We start from the raw sequence: 17,439 nt of genomic DNA, 5'->3' as shown, positions 1-17,439 counted from the left end.
ATGGCCCACGGGCCCAGCCGCTCCGCGGCACGTGGGATCCTCCCAGACCGGGGCGCGAACCCGGTTCCCCTGCATCGGCAGGCGGACGCGCAACCACTGCGCCACCAGGGAAGCCCCTGTCCTTTGTTTTTAATAGATATATTCACTGGGAATAGAATACTAGGATGACTTCTAAAATTTTTTCCCCTGCCTGAAAGATGTTACTGTACTGTCTCCTGGCTTGTATAGTTTCTGGTGAAAATCATTGTTCATTTGTATGTAAAGTTTCTTTTTTCTCTCTGACTTCCTTTAGGACTTTCTCTTTCTCTTTGATTTTCAGCTGCTTGAATATGATGCATCAAGGTCTAGTTCTTTTGTTATTTTTTTCTGCTTGAGGTTTTCTGCACCATTTCAGCAATCTTGAAAACATGAGCTAAAATGAGGTTTTGGGAATAAGTCCGTCACTCAGTTGTAGGAAAGCATTTCTAAATGGCAGATTAAGAACCTCTGAAAATCCTTTTCTCCATAAAAGTACCACAAACAGTGCAAAATGGTCAAAATCAACATTTTCCTGAACTCTTCGAATTAACCCAAATCTTACAAGAGTCAAGGAACATTTATTCAAGAAAATGGCTGAATCTCAGTATGAACAGCAGATAATGCTAGATGAACTTGCCTTATAGCCATGCCCTTCTTCCCAGCTTGATGGAATCCTTGAAAATAATTAGCCTCACAGCCATGATAGCTGTGAAAACCAGAGTCTAGCAACCACTTTAGGGACAAAATGTCTCTGAAGCTGCCCTAAAATCCATATCACTAAAGAATTGTCACTCGTCGAGTTGCATGACAGCTCTCTGTAAAAGCTCATTTTAAAGGATTTGTCTTTATTTGACTTGACTCAAAACTCACTCGGTGGGAAAGGCCCTACCCACAGAATGTTTGTTGAAAATAGTATAAAAAGTTTAGAAAAATTTGTTGAACATAAAGTGTTGAAGGAGAAGAAGGACAGGAAGAAGTGGAAAAAGAAGGAGAAAGATCATCTTGACTGCTGCAATGAAAATACAATTTACCAGTGGAAAGAGAACAGAGGTACATCAAATAATAAGAGGATTGAGAAGGGATTGTTGTAGTTAGTGATATGGATATTATTGTGTATCTCAACAAGAGCAGTTTTAATGAAGTGGGAAGGGCAAAAACCTGATTGAAGAGAGGTTAAAGGAGACTGAGAAAGGAATTACAAACAAGTATAATCTTAGAATCATGATATTTTTGGTGTTTCCAGAACTTTAGTTAGCCACTTCATTTTGTATGTATGGAATGGAAACCCCAAGAAACTGACCACAAAACACATAGCTTTTTAGTGGCAAATAAGAAGCTAGCGCCCACATTTTCTCACTCCTATTTTAAATATCCTCCCATCACACAAAATTGCCACCTTCTGAAAAAAAAAAAAAAGGTAAATTACTTTTGTTTATTATTAGCTACAAACAGAGATTCTGGACTTTAGAAATAAAATATTTTTGCTTTGTTCAAGAAGAATCCAGCCATTATTTTGGTTATGACATTATGAAAAAGGTGAAAATACAGGAATTGTTTCCCAATTCCCTTTTTTATTTATGCTCTGCTTTTCAGAGGCATAGCAGATGATTTCCCCCAAGTCTCCATTATACAGATACCATATTCAGCTACTCTTTGAACTATGAATGTTAGCAGCAAAAAGACAATTTCATTTTTGTATTTTGGTCACTTTTTTTCATGGACTTAAGCCCGCAAAAATATATTATCTCTGGTTCTTAAATCTTTTTGCGCAGAGTGAGTTGTATTTTGTTTTAGAATAATAAGAATTGAATTTCTCTTTTTACTCAAAATCAAAGCCTTCTAAAGGTCTTTCTGCACCTCCTCCCAACCTCTTACCCAGTTTTGATGTTCTCCAGAGAATATAGGCGGGTGAATAATATCAAGTTTTATCTATATATCACCCAGCTCAGCATGATTTCATAGAAGAAAATGGAAAGAATAATCCACGGTGGTCAAGCAGCTAAAGACTAAACTTGATCCATAATTAAACAATATATTCACATGGCCAAGCAAAGAGCTCACAGCTCCTGCTAATCTCTGATGTTCTTTTACAAGGCTTATCTCCATTCGAAAGCTTTCTTTTAAAGCATTTCTCTGGCAATAGTCTAAATTATTCCCTGCTTCCAATATTAATTTTCATTATATATTTCTAGTGCATTCTATACAATGGGATAGAAATATTTTATGCAGATTTTTAATTAAGATTAGTCAAAGCCACCATGCTAATAATAATAACAAATAGACACTAACACACATATACACTGTGTAGTTCTGGCTCATTAGATAGACTATGTGGCAAACAGCAATCAAAGCATCATTTCTTTGAACATTTACTTTAATTATGACACTATATACTACATATAATATTTATTCTAGGGGTGTGTAAAGGATTTTAAGATGAAAAAGCATAATTATGGTAATTATGATTTGAGGGCCTTCTTTCTTGAATACTTCCTTTGGAGGTGCCATGAAAAAATATTAAGTAGAAAAAGGCTCTGGGCATGAACAAGCACTTCGTTTTTTAATAATCCTCAGCATATTCAATGCTGCTGGCCTATTAGCATATTGTCATTTCTGCTTTTTCTTAAAAAATCCATTTACATAATTATGTAGAGTGCAATCTCTTTCAGATTCTTCTTGGGTATGGAGTACTTAGCATTGCATATTACTACAGGAGATAAGCTTCTGTAGATACACATGACTTTGGATCTGAAAAGAAAATAAATTTATGTTTTCTATCTTATTTCTGACTTCTTTGTGAAGAGGAAAGCTTTGTCACATTAGAACAATGAATGTTAAATTGTCTTATTTTCTTTCCAAAATTTCATATATATCATATAAAAGTACATACATATAAACAGGTGTTAAGTTTTGTTGTGATGAGGAATAGTTATATGAAATCCTGACCTCTACATTTATTTCTCAATTTCTATTCAGATACATAAATGAGGTATGAATGCATAATAAAGATAGAAAAACATTTTGTCAAATAGTGGGCTAGTTTCCAGTGATCCTTAAATAGCACACACACAAACACATTTATATACATATAAATGTACCCTCACATGTGATGAATTGCCTACCCAGGGAAAAATATTTCTTAAATGTGCGATAAATACTTTGAATGGAACTGTTCATTTATACCAGTTTTTAGTACAATCATTTTATTGCCTTTACAAAAAATGCCTATTCATATATATAAAAAGAAGAAAAAGCAAAGCAAGATGGAAATTTCCAGAAAACAAAACAAAAATTTACTACGAATCTTACCACCACCCATCACCTAACATTTGGTTTCAGTGACCATCAACCCAGCCTCCCTTTATTCACACACAAGCCATCTAAAAGATAGGAATAGTTTAGACATTGCAATGGTATCATGCAGAGTGTTTTAAACTTAAAATTAAGCTTAACTGTATTTAACTTTAATTGAAGAAAAAGAAACAGGTGAGACAAAGAATTACTGAAGCTTATGTGTATGTGTGTGTGCAGCACATGTACATGTATGCAAGACATACCTGTTAAAGATAGCTTTTAAATTGAGAATAACAAAATTTAGTGTCTTCTACCTTTAGCATAATTTCCAGTATAGTAAAAGGCATTATGTAGCTTACAGAATAGTTGGGAGAGAGCTGGGGGACCAGGTTCATGACTAATATTCAATGAAGAATATGCAGAACCATATCAAAGATCAAATATGACTAAGAAGACACTACCACCACTTTTACCATTCACATCTGAGATACTAGAAATGCTATTCGCCAAGTGTTACTAAAATCTGAACATATTTGGCCATCTATTCCAGACAACAAACAAACATAGAAATAACAAAACTAAACACAGCTGGGTTTGTTACATTTCTTGTGTCCATTTTTTTGGAATTGAAGACTCCTGTGAAAGCTTCTGTCTAGTAGATCCTAGGCCATTTGCCTGTACTCTAGCTCCATGGCAGCTAGAGAAGCAAGGGTTCTGGATTGTACCTAGGGGAAGATGGGACTCATAAAATGGGACTTTATCATTTTGTTGGAATTTTGAAGTATAGGATGGTCACAGTGACAGTTATCCATTACATATCTCGTTTCCTGATCTTTTTTACTTACTTCCTCCTTTTCAGGGAGTACACTCGATAATACTTACTGAGAAATTGTACATGGGAGGTAATAATATTTTGAGCACATGTCTGAAAAGAGTTCTTAACTATACATTTCAAGCTTGAAAAATATTTGACTCCCTGATAAGAAATATGAGAAAAATATCACTCATACTTCCTCCCACATTTGATCTTTTAGCTTTCATTTTTAATTATATTATCATTTTAACATTTCCAAGAAGTATAACATTCACATTAGATTATGTAACTGTAATTACTTTAGTTCTTTAATCTTCAGTGTTCGCATAAGTGGATTCAACTCTCACTAGCCATGCTTTTCTACAGTTTCTATTTTCCTAGGCTTTATATTTTGTGTTATCTCTTGTTTGGCTAAATATCATTATGCAAGAGTGAGAAGTTCTACCTTTTATTTTAAATATAAAAGACATTTACTATGTACAAACTTGGGGTAACACTTTTTCTTAGAAATGTATAAGTATTTCTACACTTTTTCTAGAACTAAGTATTTCATTGGAGACCTCTAAAGACCACCTGAAATTCCACTTTGAATGTGACTTGCTCTTTCATTCATTCATGAATCCCCATATGATTCTTTTTTATCCTTAAAGGCTGAGGAATTTGCCAGAATATATGTGTGTACTTATATCAATCTCTCTGTATCCGTTTTTCCTGGAACACTGTGAGACTCAATCAGTAGATTCAAGCCTAACATTTCAGGACAGGTTAACTGTGTACTTGATTTTGTGATACTTGTTTTGTTTTTATGAAAACAAGTTATATATAGTTCCGTATCCTTTGTAATAGCCATAATTTTCTCCATAGTCATGTTCATGTTTTGTTTTGTTTTCTACTATTTTATTTATGAGATTTACTTTAGCCTATCACATGATACTTTTTAAAAAATTGAAGTATAGTTGATTTACAATATTGTGTTAGTTTCAGGGGTACAGCATAGTGATTTGTTTTTGTTTTTTTGCAGAATATATTCCATTAAATGTTACTACAAGATATTGGATATAATCCTCTGTGCTATACAGTAAATCCTTGTTGCTTATTTATTTTATATGTAGTAGTTTGTATCTTTTAATACCATACTCCTAATTTGTCCCTCCCCCACCTCCCCTTTGGTAACCGTAAGTTTGTTTTCTATGTTTGTGAGTTTGTTTCTGTTTTATATATAGATTCATTTTGTATTATTTTTTAGATTCCACACATAAGTGTTATCATATGATACTTGTCTTTGTCTGACTTATTTCACTAAGCATTCATGTTGCTGCAAAGGCCAATATTTCATTCTTTTTATGGCTGAGTAATATTCAATTGTATATATACATCACATCTTCCTAAGCCAATCATCTGTTGATGGGCACTTGGATTATTTCCATGTCTTGGCTATTGTAAATAGTGCTGCTATGAACATTGAGGGTGCATGTATCTTTTCAAAGTAGAATTTTCATTTTTTCTGGATATATACCCAGGAGTGAGATTGCTGGATCATATGGTAGCTCTATTTTTAGTTTTTTAAGGAACTTCCATATAGCTTTCCATAGTGGCTACACCAATTTACATTCCCACCCAGTGTAGGAGGGTTCCCTTTTCTCCACACCCTGTCCAGCTCTTATTATTTGTAGACCTTTTAATGATAGCCATTCTTACAAGTGTGAGGTGATACCTCATTGTGGTTTGGATTTGCATTTCTCTAATAAATAACAATGAGAAGCATCTTTTCATGTGCCTGTTGGCCATCTGCATGTCTTCTTTGGAGACATGTCTATTTAGGTCTTCTACCAATTTTTTGATTGGGTTGTTTGTTTTGTCAATATTGAGTTGTATGACCTTCTGTATATTTTGGATATTAACTCCTTGTTGATTGCATCGTTTGTAAATATTTTCTCCCATTCTGTGGGTTGTCTTTTCATTTTGATGATGGTTTCCTTTGATGTGCAAAAGCTTTTAAGTTTGATTAGGTCCCATTTGTTTACTTTTGCTTTTATATCTATTGCCTTGGGAGAGTGATCTAAGAAAATACTGGTACAATTTATGTCAAATGGTATTTTTCTTATGTTCTCTTCTAGGAGTTTTATGGTGTCATGTATTAAATTTAGGTCTTTAAACCATTTTGAGTTTATTTTTTTACATGGTGTGAAGGAGTGTTCTAATTTCATTGATTTACATGTAGCTGTCCAACACCACTTGCTGAAGAGACAGTCTTTTCTCCATCATATATTCTTACCACCTTTGTTATAAATCAATTGACCATAAGTGTGTGCATTTATTTCTGGGCTCTCTATTCTGTTCCGTTGATCTCTGTTTTTAATGCCAATCCCTGCTCTTTGGATTACTGTAGCTTTGTAGTATAGGTTGAAGTCTGGAAAGGTTATACCTCCAGTTTTGTTCTTTTTCCTCAATATTTTTTTGGCAAATCTGGATCATTTGTGGTTCCATATAAATTTTAGGATTATTTGTTCTAGTTTTTTGACAAATGTTTTGGGTATTTTGATAGAGATTGCATTAAATCTGCAGATTGCTTTGTGTAGTATGGCCTTTTTAAGAATATTAATTCTTCCAATCCAAGAGCATGGGATATCTTTCCATTTCTTTGATCATCTTCTGTTCATTTATCAATGTTTTATAGTTTTCAGCTTAACTCTTTGGTTAAGTTTATTCCTAGGTATTTTTTTTTTTTGGATGTGATTTTAAACAGGATTGTCTTTTTACTTTCTCTTTTTGATAGTTCATTATTAGTATAAAGAAATGCAACAGGTTTTTGTATATTAATCTTATATCCTTCCACCTTGCTGAATTCATTTATTAGTTCTAGTAGTTTTTGTGTGGAGGCTTTACTGTTTTCTATTTAGAGTATTATGTTATCTGCAAATAGAGACAGTTTTACCTCTTTCCTTCCAAATAGGATACCTTGTTTCTTTTTCTTGTTTGAGTGCTGTGGCTAAGACTTTAGTATTATGTTGAAAAGAAGTAGTGAGAGTGAGCATCCTTGTCTTGTTTCTGAGTTTAGTCGGAAGGTTTTCAGCTTTTCACCACTGAGTATTATGTTGTCTTTGGGTTTGTCATAAATGGCCTTTATTATGTTGAGATATGTTTCCTCTATATTCACTTTGGTGAGATTTATCATGACTGTATCTTGAATTTTATCAAATGTTTTTTCTGTACCTTTTGTTAATGAGATGTATCACACTGATTGATTTGCATATGTTGAACCATCCTTACCACCCTGGGATGACTCCAACTTGGTCATGGTGTAGGATTCTTTTTATGTATTGTTGGATTCAGTTTGCTAATATTATGATGAGTATTTTTGCATCTTTATGCAGCAAAGATACTGGCCTGTAATTTTCTTTCTTTCTTTCTTTCTTTCTTTCTTTCTTTCTTTTTTTGTAGTGTTTTTGTCTTGGTTTTGGTATCAAGGTGATGGTGGCCTCATAGAACGAATTTGGGAGTATTCCCTCCTCTTCAGGCTCTTGGAATAGTTTGAGAAGAAATAGGTATAATTTCTTCTTTGTATGTTTGGTAGAATTCCCCAATGAAGCCGTCCAGTCCTAGACTTTTGTTAGCAGGTCATTTTTAAAAATTACAGGTTCTATTTCACTTGTAGTGATCATTCTATTCAAATTATCTGTTTCTTCTTCACTCTGTCTGGGCAGGCTGTATGTTTCTAGAAACTTGTCCATTTCTTCTGGTTGTCCAATTTGTTGGCACATAGCTGTTCTTAGTATTTTCTTGTGGTATTGGTTGTTATTTCTCTTCTTTCGTTTCTTATTTTGTTTATTTGGGTCTTCTCTCTTTTCTTCTTGTTGAGCCTGGCTGGTGGTTTGCCAATTTTGTTTATATTTTCAAAAAACCAGATCTTGGTTTTATTGATTTTTTCCACTGTTTTTTTAAATCTCTATTTTATTTATTTCTTCTCTGACCTTTATTATTTCCTTCCTTCTGCTGAAAACTTAAACCTAAATAAGGAAAACAGATATCTAAGTACAAGAAGCACAGAGGGTCCCAAACAAGATGAACTCAAAACAGACCACATCAAGACATATCATAATTAAAATAACAAAAGTTAAACATAAAGAGAGGATTCTAAAGACAGCAAGAGAAAAACAAAGAATTATTTACAAGGGAATCTCCATTAGGCTGTTAGCTGATTTCTTTACAGAGACTTTGTAGGCTAGAAGCGAGTGGCATGATATATTAAAAGTCCTGAAAGGGGAAAATCTGCAACCTAGGTTACTCTACCCAGAAAGATCATCATTTAGAATAGAAGGAAAAAGAAAGAATTTCTCAGACAAGCAAAAACTGGAAGAATTCAGCAGTACTAAACTTACCCTAAAAGAAACACTTAAAGGTTTTATCTAAATAGAAAGGAAGAAAGAATATGTAGGAAAGAAAAAAAATCACAACAGGAAAGACATATACAGAAAGGATTGAAGATCGCTTAAATAAGCAAGTACGTAAGTTAAGAAATAATCAAAAAGATGTAATAGCGATTATAACTACAATAAACAGTAAAAGGATAAGTGTGAAGACATCATGAGGACATCAAAATCACAAAATGTGGGGGAGAGAAGTATAAAAATGTAGATATTTTAGAATGTGTTTGAACTTGAATGACTATCAGTTTAAAGTCATTTAGGTATCAGTATAGTTGTGGGTCAACATACTTGAACTTCATTGTAACCACAAATCAAAAACAGACAGTAGATTCACAAAGACCAAAAAGAAAGGTACTCAAGCATACTACAGAAGAATATCATCAAATCACAAAAGGAAAAACAAAAAGAAGAAATAAACAAAGAAGAACTACAAAAACAACTGGAAAACAAGGATTAAAATGGCATAAGTACATACCTATTATTAAAGTAATAATTATTACTTTAAATGTCATTGGACTAAACACTCTGATCAAAAGACATAGAGTGACAGATTTGATTTTGAAAAAAGAACCTATAGTATGCTGCCTACATGAGACACACTTGAGGATGAAAGATATGCAGGGACTAGAAGTGAGGAGATGGAAAAAGATATTTCATGCAAAATGGTAACAAGAAGGCAGAGGTAGCAATAGTCATATCAGATGAAATAGACTTTAAAAGAAAGGCCATAAAGAAAGACAAAGAGGTATTATATTATGATAAAAGAGTCAGTACAAGAAGAGGCTATTACACTCACTACACCCAGTATAAGAGTACCTAAATATATAAAGTATATATTAACAGACATAAAGGGGGAAGTTGACAATAATGCAGTAATAGTAGGAGACTTTAACACCCCACTGACATTAATGGACAGATCATCCAGACAGAAAATCAATAAGGTAACAGAGGTCTTAAGTGATACAATAGACCAGTTAGACTTGCTATCTACTGGACACTAAACCCCAAAATCCCAGAATATACATTATTTTCAAGCATGTATGGAAAGTTGTCTAGGATAGACCACATACTAGGTCACAAAATAAGCCTCATCAAATTTAAAAGGATAGAAATTATTTCAAGCATCTTTTCTGACTACAACAGTATAAAACCAGAAATCAACTGCAGAAAGAAAAGCAGGAAAAGAACAAACACATGGAGACTAAACAACATGCTACTAAAAACCAATGGGTCAATGATGAAATCAAAGAAGAAATCAGAAAATACCTTGAGACAAACAAAAATGAAAACACAACTTTGCAAAATCTGTGGGATGCACCAAAAGCAATTCTAAGAAGGAAGTTCACAGCCATACAGGCCTTCCTTGAGAAACAAGAAAAATCTCAAATAAACCACCTAACCTACCATCTAAAAGAATTAGAAAAAAGAATAATATCCACTGTACTTTTGACTTTGTTTTCAGTGATGTTCATTTCTATGTGATGTTTTTAATGTGACTTTCAGAACCATTATATTTTTATTGTTCACTTGCATTTCTTTTCTAAGATCTATAAGCTCAATTTTCAATCCTTTCTCCCTTTTAGAGTCCTTCATATGAATACTTGTGACTCTTTTCCCATTTTTAAAATTTAAGGTAATTATGCTACCCATGATTTCTTTCTGGTTTTTTTTTTTTTGACAGTACCTGTGTTTCTTTGAATAATTCATTTTATGATGTCTTTTCTTTATCAGTTTCTTTAAGCACATTTAATCTTATTTTAAAAGCATACTTTATTTAAGGTGTGATTTATTATATTAGAGCTTTTATGGTTACTTGAGAGACACACCTGGATGGCCCTGGGGTCCTTCCCCCTTTTAAGAGCTGATCTGACAGCTGGTTCAGTGGACTGGACTGGGCTGCAAAGAGCCAAGGTCTTTAGCTCTGGTCAGCATTCTTGGCATGCAATCTGTTTCCAGGGCTTTTCATTTACACATCTTGAGCTTTGAAATGCATATTCCCTAGCTTTGTCCCAGAGCCCAGAGATCACTTGATATATTTCTTGTTGCTTAGTTTAGACATCAGCAAACACTATAACCAAAAGACTAAATCCAGCTGGCTGTTTTTGAATGGAATATGAGCTAGGAATAGTTTTTACATTTTTATGCAGTTGAAAAAAATCCAAAAAAAAAAAAATAATTCATGAAGCATGAAAGTTATATGAAATTCAAATTTTAGTGTCCCTAAATAAAGCTTTATTAAAAAAACAGTCCAGCTCATGTATTCATGTACTGTCTATTCTGCTTTCATAGTGCCACAGTGGAGTAGAGTAGCTGCAACAGAGAACATATGGCTCACAGAAGCTATTTCTGCATAAAATACATGCTATTTGGCCCTTTACAGAAAAAATTTGTTTACTCCTAATTTAGAGAAACTAGGTGTTCCCAGATCCAATGCTAAGCTTACCCATAAATATGTAGCATGATGTTAGGTGCACGCTCACTCATGGAGTACTCGGTTGTATGTGCAACATGTTAACCTAGCCAGACCCTCCCTCCTATGACTTTGACTTTGATGCATAAAGACATCTATGTCCATCCCAGGTTAGAGAAAAATGAAAGTATGGGGGGTGTGGGGTCTATACTCACTGTACTAGTTCTCTACTTATAAAATTTCCATAAATAAATTCTTTGTTATATTGGGACTGTATGATGGTAGTGATGTGTGCATGATATTATTGATCTTTGAATGTTAATTGCTGCTAGTAGAAAGTAATGTTGGGTCAAACTGGGCATGTGGTGGCTGAAAGACCTAGAAGAATCTGAAGAAATTCACAGCCTCTATTTTGTTTTTGATGTTTTTTGTACACACTTTTTTTTTCCTTTTGGTCTTTCATCTCTTCCTTCCCCACCATTCTGAGATATCAAACTGCATCTTCACTGGGACATTTTTTTCATCTTTCTAGACAACTCTAGAACTCATAATTAATTAGGATCACTTGGTATGCCATCTTAACTATGAGAAAATCTGTATATAGTCCCTGATCCCTCATTTTGATGGTCATTTAACAGTATTTGGCAAGTGATCTTTAAAAATTTGTTCTTTGAGTCATGACAGTTTTCTTGCTGCCCTTGTGGTGGAATGTTTTCTTCTATCATTCGTTGTTTTTTCTTGGTGGTGAGATTTGAAGAAGCAGAGGGAAGGAAAATTTTCTTCTGCCATTTTAACTAGAAATTCCAGGCTGTTTTATACCCTTACAATTTCTCAGTATCCTGTATAATTGATCTTGCTCTATGCCCCTGAATTTAATTTGTCCTGACATTAAACTATTAAGAATTTTAGCTGTGCAAGAAAAATCACTAAGACTTATTTAAACTTTGTAATTTGACATTCCTAGGACTATCCTTTCAATTGGATATACTAGGCTTATACTAATAAGAGTGGTCACTTAAGTCCTTTGTAAATATTAATATAACACCCACTATTTCTTCCACTAGAAAAAAATAATGTTGACTCCCAAAGAAATTTGAGTGATAATTATAAAATACTTCCCTCAATTCCCCAACATCAGCTACCAAGAGTGGTTTCATTTATTCTTTAAACCAATTAACTTATTCATTCTATTTTTTGTAGGCTGCAGTACTTTTAGGACATATTGTATATACCTCCCAGAATACTTCTTAGAAATTGCATGTGTGAAATTTTCATGTGAAATATTTCTGATTGAACTTTATTGTGAATTCCAGTTAGATAAGGGTATCAGGATTTTCTTTTCCTTCTTTCTTCTTTTTTTTAAAATGATATTTTTTTATAAAATGTTTTAGGGGATAGTTAGCCAAGACCAAAGGAATAAAATGCCTCGGAATGTCAGTTGTTTATGGGATAACAATATGGATAACATACAAAGAGAGTTTTTGAAAGGAAAACTGCCTTAAGAACAATGAACCACAAGATATGAAGCAGTGTAGACCCAAGATCTTGTAGCGTATTTGGCAGTGAAAACAAATACGATCTTTAGAGATTTATTTTCTCTTGAGTACAGGGAAAAGTCAAAATATTTACAGAAGGATGTGAGCCATGCTTGAAATTTTTAAAAAATTGTTTTACTTTTGTTTAGAATTCCTTGATGTCTAATAAATATCGTTTTCTAAGAAAAGATAATATTTAAATTTTAACTATGATGAATCAAAACTTTTGATTAGCTCTTTTTAAAATTCCTCCATTTCCCCAGTTGAGTAGAATTTGTGGGTATAAAGGAGAAATTATTCAAAGATGGCACAGCACAAATTGGGAAAAGCCTCTCATGATTAAGACAATAGAAAAAGAAAAAAACAAACATGTTTATTGGATTTTTTCCCCAATACTTTAATGAATGAGGATGTTGACACCAATTGCTTTCTTCCCTGCCCTAGTAGTAGAGAATCATTAAACTGAGATAAACAATAATGCACACTGCAAAGATTTACAAAAATTCCACATTTCTACTGATCTTAATTCATAGCTAAGTGTTGGAATATTTTTACAATGCCAGTTCTCTTTATATAGTTTGTCTTTTGTTATTTATAGCATTATAACTTAAAATCCATTATTAACAGCCACAGTAAACAAGTTCTTTTTTTTTTTTTTTTTTTTTTTTTTTTTTGCGGTACGTGGTCCTCTCACTGTTGTGGCCCCTCCCTCTGGCGCACAGGCTCCGGACGCGCAGGCTCGGCGGCCATGGCTCATGTGGGATCTTCCCAGACCAGGGCACGAACCCGTGTCCCCTGCATCGGCAGGCAGACTCTCAACCACTGCGTCACCAGGGAAGCCCAACAAGTTCTTTAATAGGGTTTTTTTTTCCTTATGTAAAGCTCAGATTTTTAGTATTTATATGTAGCTAAAGAAATTTTATGTTAACTCTTTCATATAATGATTTTATTAAAAATCAGTTTACCTCATAATATGGGGTTATGGTTGTTGGGATATATTGCTTAAATGAATAGCCTACATCACATATTTGTTCAATAAATAATATAATATGACATAAATACTATGACATTTCTCAACCTAGAGGTTTAATTATCTTCCTTTTTATTGCCTTCTTCTATGTCATGAACTTACGTATCATTATGAATACCCATAGATGATGTTTTCTATTTAGGAATCAGTCTCTATACGGGAAAGAAAATGGGAAAGTGGAAATGGACAAGAGCTATTGCATCCATGAAATGGTAATATGTAAGTATATTAATAAACTATTATATCCCCATTGTAGGAAGGAATATTAAAACAGTTGTGTTGTTAATTATATAGAACTATATATAACTGAAAGGAAAAAATTGAGAAGAAAGTGGTATCTGAATACTTCCAAGTTCCGATAAATACTGTAATCCTATTTATGCAAAAGTATGCTATTCCGAGTCCCCAAACTTCCTTTCCCTCACAGATATTCATGTGAGGCACTTGAAAATGTGCTTTTGATTCTAATTAGTAGCAAGAAATAGAAAAATATTTCTTTGGATTTATCAAAAAAATATTAAACTCCTGCAGCGAACCTCTTTCATTTCCAGGTATGATGAATTACCATTCTATAGACCAAAGCTCCTTCTTAGAGTAAATGTACAAGTTAAATAAAACATAAAAATCTTCTGTTTGAAGCCTTTAGAGAAATTCCAAGGCAATAAGGTATTAGAGAGCCAGATTTCTAGATGGAAGTGAATTAAAAAGTGGGAAGTTGACATTGTGCAAGCCACTTTTCTCATAGTGGCATCTGCTGATACTTGGCTGAGGATATGGAAATAGGTCACAGATAAGAATCTGAGCAGCTAACAATGCTTCTGGCAATTTTCCAAGGCTAGAGAGACAAAAATTGGAATCTAAAGCCCAGGACTTCCAAGATAGTTAGGACTTAAGGAACTAAGATCCACAGTGAAGGAGATGTGCAGAACTGAGCCTTATACTTATGGTTTCCCTCAAAATGCATTTCCAAATATATAAACTTCAAGGGAAAAATGCTAAGAAGGTAAGCAGAGAACTTTTGAAAAGCAGAATCAAGTTTACAACTGTGTCACTATGCTGAAGAGCAAAAATTGAGGATTAGAATCTTCCAAAGAAGATAGACCCTAGTAAACAATCAGTTGAAACCCTAGAAGAGTTATACAGCAGAAGAGGGTGTGAGCCAAGGATAGACAGAGTCTTTATGAAAACCAAACGTAAAATAGATAGCTAGTGGGAAGCAACTGCATAGCACAGGGAGATCAGCTCCGTGCTTTGTGACCACCTAGAGAGGTGGGATAGGGAGGGTGGGAGGAAGGGAGACGCAAGAGGGAAGAGATATGGGAACATATGTATATGTATAACTGATTCACTTTGTTATAAAGCAGAAACTAACACACCATTGTAAAGCAATTATACTCCAATAAAGATGTTTAAAAAATTACAATCTTATTTAAAAGTAAATTTTCAAGTGAATGAAAACCCTAATCATGTATATATATATATAATCTAGTCTGGTACCAGCACATTCTCTGGTTTGATTGAGGTAAACAGTCTTCACTTTCTGTCTATTACAAATTGAGGTGAAGTATCTCTGGAGGAAGATGTTATCAAGATTCTCAGCAATTTTTCATACACAGTGTCTCATATTCAATTCAGACTTACCAGGCATGCAAAAAATACATCAAGAGGAAAAATGGAACGTATGATAGAGAAAGATATACAGGTGATTCTTTGCTGGCCAGCATAACCTTGATATTTAAATCTTACAAGATGTTACCTGAAAACAAAATTAGAGAGAAACCAAGTTTCAAAAATCCTAAACAATATATCTTATGACAAAGTTGGCCAGTTTAATAATGTAAGGTTTATTTAAGCATCAAAATCTCATTGATCTTATTTATCACATAAAATGATGAAGAAAAAAAATTTGATGAAATTCACTATCCAGTCAAGATAGAAACTCATAGAAAACTTGAAATGAAAGGAAACATCTTTAATTTGATTTTTTTTTAATTTACAGTAAACATTACACTTTACTGTGAAAAATTGAAAGTGTTCCCCATAAAACCAGGAACAAGACAAGAATGCCTGATAGCTTAATTTCTCTTCAACATTTTAGTGGAAGTTTTAGCCAGTGCAATAAGACATGAATAAAGGAGATGAAAGAAGGAAGGAAGGAAGGAAAGAGAGAGAGAGAGAGAGAGAGAGAGAGAGAGAGAGAGAGAGAGAGAGAGAGAGAAAGAAAGAAAGAAAGAAAGAAAGAAAGAAAGAAAGAAAGAAAGAAAGAAAGGGGGAGGGAAGGAAGGAAGGAAAGATATCACTATTCATAGATGACATTACCTGCTTGGGAACAATTCCACACAATGGCGGAGCAACATGAAATTCAAGCCTAGCATAGAAAAAAAAAAAGGTCTTAATCAGTCACCATTTAGGAAATCTCAGAAAACAAATGTTAACTATAAAAATCAAAACAGTAACAAATGGAAATGCTAGAACCTAAAAGTATAATAATAAATAAAAACATCCATAGTGTGGTCTTAATAGCAGAGTGTAGATGACAATGTTAGTGAACTTGAGGGCAAATAAATAGATCTCTAATCTGAAGAACATAAAGATAAAGATTTTTTAAATTAACAGAGAGTCAGGAATCTGGATAAAGTGATGTAAAATATGTGAAATTTGGGTCACAGAAATATGACAGTAAGAACTGGCCAAAATATTTGAAGTAATAGTGGCTAAAAAATTATCAAATTTGATTTAAACAATTACTTACGGATCCAAGAAGTTCAGTATACCTAAGCAGGATAAGTACAAAGAAAATCACACCTAAGGGCATTATAATCAAACTACTGAAAGTAAGAATTAAAGAGAAAATCTGGAAAGTTACCAGAAAAGGGAAAGGCACATTAGATGAAGGGGAACAATTTACATCATTGTTCCCCTACATTTAATTGACATCTCACCATAAAAAATCAAGGCCAGAATGCAAATCCTTCAAGAGCATGGCGGAAATAAAGTCATTTTCAGAAAAATGGAAGCTGAGAGTTTATCTCTAGCAGATCTGCACTGTGAGAAACAAAAAGAATATTTTTTACATTGAAGGAAAATGATGTCAAATGGGAACACTCATATCTAACAGGAAAGATTGAGGAACACTAAAGAAATAAAAAGGTAAATAGGTGGAAAAGTTAAAACTTTATTTTTTCTTCCTGCAATTTACTTAAAACACAACTAATGGATTAAAGGAAAAATAATATGTTGTAAAGTAGAGTTTATGAGGTAAGTAGAAGCATATGACATGACAACAATAGCATAGAGGGCAACAGGGATCATGAATAAAATTATGCCATTTTAATGTAATTGTGTTTGTGAAATGACAGGTGAGAAATGTGAAGTATGGAGTATGAAGTGTCAGATGTAATGTGTAAAGTGGCAAAAGTGTGAAATGGTGAAATATTAACCAAAGTACACATTGATAAATTAAGAATGCATAGTTTAGCTTAAGAGCAACCATTACAAAAATAATAAGAGGTAAAGAAGTCAGTAGAGAAAATAAAATAAAACTTTAAAAATTGATTTACTCAAAAGAAAGAATGAAGAAGCAATAAAGGAACAAAGAAAAATCATAAGGTACAATGAAAAATACATAGTAAGATGTGGGACTGAACCCTAATCATATAAAAATTACATTAAATTTAATGAAACTAACTAAACACTCTACATAATAGTATCAGAAGTACTTTTTAAAAAAGGACCCAGTTATATATTTCCCATAAGAGATGCCCTTTAAACATAATACACAAGTAAGTTGAAACTAAAAGATTGGAAAACCATATAACTTGCCAACAGAAAGCATAAGAATGTAGCTCTATCAATATCAAACAAAGTAGACTTCCAGATTAGGAGTACTGCAAGAGAGAAAGAGGAAAACT

At 33.4% G+C, this 17,439-nt stretch overlaps 1 long non-coding RNA gene across 5 annotated transcripts in view; it reads left to right on the top strand.

The window, feature by feature from the left end:
- LOC114486756 (uncharacterized) overlaps window positions 1-17,439 on the top strand; it is a 366,895-nt gene that overhangs the window by 269,949 nt on the left and 79,507 nt on the right. For all 5 annotated transcript variants that reach the window (XR_008618106.1, XR_008618109.1, XR_008618108.1 and 2 more), the window contains exon 4: window positions 13,671-13,747. This is a non-coding gene — a long non-coding RNA (uncharacterized lncRNA). The remainder of the gene's footprint in view (window positions 1-13,670; window positions 13,748-17,439) is intronic.

This window comes from Physeter macrocephalus, chromosome 8 (genome assembly GCF_002837175.3).
Source record: "Physeter macrocephalus isolate SW-GA chromosome 8, ASM283717v5, whole genome shotgun sequence".
Taxonomy (NCBI): domain Eukaryota; kingdom Metazoa; phylum Chordata; class Mammalia; order Artiodactyla; family Physeteridae; genus Physeter; species Physeter macrocephalus.
Note: the sequence above shows the minus strand (reverse complement) of the source record. Positions and strands in the feature narration are given on the sequence as shown.